This window comes from Lytechinus pictus, chromosome 15, assembly GCF_037042905.1.
Source record: "Lytechinus pictus isolate F3 Inbred chromosome 15, Lp3.0, whole genome shotgun sequence".
Classification (NCBI taxonomy): domain Eukaryota; kingdom Metazoa; phylum Echinodermata; class Echinoidea; order Temnopleuroida; family Toxopneustidae; genus Lytechinus; species Lytechinus pictus.
The window spans coordinates 16,983,120-16,988,080 of NC_087259.1; positions in this window are offsets into that span (position 1 = coordinate 16,983,120).

Consider the following 4,961-nt stretch of genomic DNA (forward strand, 5'->3'; position numbering starts at 1 on the left):
TTGGAAAGCACCATATAAAGTGGTAAATGCAACATTTGGAAACAGTTGTTACTCTTCCAACCTTTCATTTGCTCATTTCACTTTTATAGCGTGTGCAAGGGACAATTTCATAAATAAGCACTCTTCAGTACATCCAGCCCCCATTTACCTTACTTCACTTCTATACACTGCTCAATTTTGGGAGCATAACAACTTTCGCCAAAAAAAAATCCAAAACAAAACAAAAAACAGAAAAAGCTTTGTCAGGGAGGTCCAATACACCACAGGTGGTTGGAGTCGGACATAGGCCTACATATTTTACGGAATTGTCAAATACTAACAACAAAACCCATTGAAAATATATTTCAGAATCATAACAATATCCAAGGCTCGACATTAGCGGTGGCCCGGGGCCACCAGAAATTCACCTCGGGCAACCATTATTGAAAAAATGTTAAGTTTTGGTGGCCCGAATCGGGCAACCAATAATTTTTAAAGTAGCGCAATTTTCTCCCAATTTTGCACGCATTTATCAACTTTCTACAGTTCAAATTGCAAGTCAATTCTTCATGCGCCCTTTTTGTTAATCTACACACAAATACACACACACAAAGATTGCATACAGTAAACTATTATCCAGCCGGCTGTGCCGGCCGTCTGGCGAGAGCTTTGCATGCATGAAACCACTGCATGCAGCTAGCTAGCTGTGCGCTAGCAGACTATTTAGACTCAGGGAGCTGCGATACGAAATGTTGCTGCTAAGAAATCTTCCACAGAACTTTGAAAATCTACGTCAAAGTCACATTTTACACCAATGAAATGCCCTTCTACAGTCCATATTACTAAAATCTGGTGTAACCTGATTATTTGCAAGCATTAAAAAGAGGAATTATGACCTCTCTTTTGACTCAAAAAGACCGATTTCCAAATGCATTAATGCACATAAAACACATAGGTGAGTACATCACAGTCCCACGTGTGCATTTGTATGTATGTTGATACTTTGTTTCTTTCGAAGCTGTGTCTTTTCTAGCCAAAAATAAGCAGACAGTTTCTTTCTTTCTTGTTTATAAATGACTTCTTAAACCACTCTTGAGGAAGTAAATACTTTGGGAAGGCATTTCATTGATATGAAATGTGAATTTTTCCAGCATTTGGCAAATATACGGAAGGACTCTTCTCACACTGTTTTTTTCCAGATATAACTTATGCCATTTTCTTATTTTTTTCTTTCATTTTTTTTTATAGTGGTTAAACCATTTATATCCCTTCCCATTGAATATGCCTGATTAAAGAATATGTTTCTACTGAAAAATAATTATAAATTTTCCCCATTTTTTATCAATTTTGTTTTATTCATTTTTCTTTTGTTTTGTTTTCCTCTAAATTTTTTCTTTTCTTTTTTTCCTGTTCTGTGTTTTTTCTTTCTTCATTTTCTTTCTTTTGTTTTATTTCACTTATTTATTTTATTATTTTGTTTTCTTTTTTTAATATACTTGGTGGTAGTGGCTGCAGAATTAATATTTCAGAAGTTTGTTTTATTTATTTTAAATTAATGTTTTTCTTTATATTTTTCGGGCCACCAGACTTTAATATCGGGCCACCAAAAAAAATTATTTGAAGGTTTTGGTGGCCCGAACGGGCCACCACCAAAAAAAGTTAATGTGGAGCCTTGCAATATCAATAATCAATTGCTCAGAATATCATAAACAAAATGCTTGCATTATAATGTAAATTATGCAATATCTTTGAGGGACGTACTCACTTTTCTATTCAGAAGGCAACTTAAAGGTTTTACAGTAAAATGACAAAATTTGAATATTTCCAGAAATCCACTCTGGACGAATAAGCTTTATACAATAACTCAACATGGATTTACATTTCATGCAATTAGAATTGTATTCCTCCTTAACTCATATATAACACAGAAAACACAGTAGAGAAAGGGGAAATCATAAAGTGGAAAAATGTCCTGAAGTATTGTGGTATTACTCTGATATTCAGCTGGATTAGAGTATTCTTGGTAAGCTGTCTATCTCGGAGGCACTGAATCAATCAAAGGCTTTGGGGGAACTCACATGATAGTAGGTGGTTTCAGACCGCCTCGAAGTTCGCCAGTTCCAGGTATTCTCTGATCGGGAAATTTACCCCGATCAGAAAATACCAGGTATTTTGGCGTAATATCCCCGAAAGAAAATACCCGATAAATAGTAGGTACTTGGCGAAATTACGAGAACTTTCGCGGGGATTTTTCCAAGGTCGTGGGTATTTTGGCGGTCTGAAAGCAAATTACGGGATCTTTTAGCCCAGCGTGTCGTTGAGTGCGGCGCCGTGCATGGGTTGCTGCTGGGCCAGTGATTTTGAATTTCGCGCCTTGCTGCTTATCAGACCATACTGCGCATGCTCGTAACTTCAGGAACTTATCCCGAAGGGTATGTTTCAGGGCGGTGTGAATGCAGAAATAATTAATGGGTATTTTTCAGCCTAAAAAAGTTCTCGTAATTTAACGGGGATTCTTGTGATCGAGGCGGTTTGAAACCACCTAGTGAGGCCCTTTTTTTTGGAGGATTGGAAAATGAAGCAGTCTGATTGAGAAAGCGAAACTTCGCCTTGCCACGTTAACACAGAACAGGGCCCCATTGGAAAAAAAAAGAGTTGCATAAAAAAATAATCATAAATGTATTAAAAATGTACAGTCATGTAGGTATCAAATGCATGGATCACGTCGGTTGGAATTTAAGATGCCTTTCTTTGGGTTATCTACATGTTGTAGTGTACCGGAGAGGAGGAAGGGGTGATCTGAGGGCACAAAAGGCAAGAGTGAATTTTTTTTTTAGAAATTTGAGCTGATGTATGATAAAAGAAAAATAAAGCATCTAGACAAAACAAATTTTCACAACTGAATCAGTGATATTGATTTGAATCCTGGATAAATAGAGTGGAGTTTAATACTGTTACAACTGTCTTTCAGAAATCATGACCCCATTTCTGAAGCCAATAGCGTTAGGATTACCTCCCCGCTTCAAGCTGAGGAGGGAATCCCAGAGAGGGCCCTCAATCCAATTACCAATGTTCTCTTTTCTAAATTGCCCCATCTAAACATTTCTTCTCATCAAAGTTAAATTGTTTGCAAGTACCTCGCTATAAATACACCTTTATAACCACCCCCAGTGACTTCAACGACATGCATCTTTTATCATCGGCTTCTGTTCCTTGATGACTCATGCCGAAGGCGATACGATGCTGCGGCAAAGCAAAATTGGAATGAAATCCCCAATCACATTTATTTGCTAAATGACAAGCTATTTAAATATTTAGGTTCATGGTACACCAAGACGAGAAGACGACTATAAATTTGGTAGCGGTAATGACTGAGTCATTAATATCTGGTATGGGAATATGATAAGTAAGGTGACAAAGGGCACTCTATACAAAGAAATGGGAATCCATAAGATTACAAAAGGAAAATGGAAGCATAATCTATGACAACAAATCTGAAAATCGGCACTACATAAATCACTGAAAATGAAAGAGGAAAGAAAATTTTAAGAGACAGGTAAAGTTCACACAGACAAAATTTATGAAACTGAAATTCAGATCATTGACTAGTGATTACTTTCTTCATATTGATGGTTGTGTGAGCCCTCCAAGGTCATCACCACCTTTTATTATAATCCTATAAACCTAGTATGAACTGCACTTCTTTTTTTTTGGGGGGACAGGGGAGAAATAAAATCAAATGGTCAAATGGTCTTGGAAGCATTGTGGTTTTGTGGTTCTGATTCTTGCCTTGAAATCAGAGGGTCGTGGGTTCAAATCCCAGCCACCGCATTAATTTCCTTCAGCAAGATATTCGCCCACATCATGCTATACTCAAATCCAGGTGAGCTTAATGGGTACCGGCAGGAAGGGATTCCTTAAAAGAGCTGTGAGCACCGGAATCAGTAGGCTAGCTTTATAGCCGGGATAATATACATGTACAGTATGACCACCTCGAGCACCTATACATCAATGTGTAATACTAATCATTATTACACATTTGATCATAATATTGCGAAGTCTGTACCAATACACGTATGATAATCCTCCCTTTTACCAAGCATCGCAAATTTTTTTCATCTTCGAAATCGATCCGATATAATGTGAACTCTTGAATCCCATTAGAAATACATCATCTGATCTCACAGAACATCACAAGGGTATTTATGAATGCGGAGAAGATGGCCTCCCGATACCAAATCGAGCATCATCATCTTCTTCTCCTCGCATACCATCATGTCATCGTAGCAAGAAATCCCTATCCATTTGGCTGGGATATGTGGAAAACAAGGTTCCACGGTAGTCCCCATGTACACCAAAACATCCCAACGATTCTATGTTTGCGGCGCAAGATGTCACATCGCGACTCCTGAAGCATCGAACAACTGAGCATTAACACATTTTGGGGTGCATTATCTCTGGGTGGCATCTTTAAAGGTTGAGTATATGCTGAAGAAGAACATCCAGACAGGACACCCCCTCCTTCTAAACAACATTTGTCATATAAAAGTGAAAGTTTACATTATCTTGAAAATGACATTCTTGTGAATGATCCATCGAAAAACAAACCAATAACAGGCTGTTATGAGCATGAAAGAATGTTATTTTTAAACATTCGACATCCTAGTATGTCGGTTTCAATCCTCAAGTAGCACATTTATTCTACATCAGACACAAAAGTAATGTATCTTCTAAAGCTGACAGGTCATTTGTAAGCCAACTACCTTGTGTTGTTGAATCAGGTATAGAGAACTTGGGATGTTTGCTGCTTTTCATATCCAGTTTTCAACCACACAAAAACAATTCATCCGCTATCTGCATACCCCTTCATTAATTTGTGGGTGTGGATTATGCAAACTCTTTCTTGAAAATGAATGAAAGTCAAGGACTACAAGAATCTGCATTGCATTAAATTTTGTATTTTTGTGCTGCTACAGACTGTG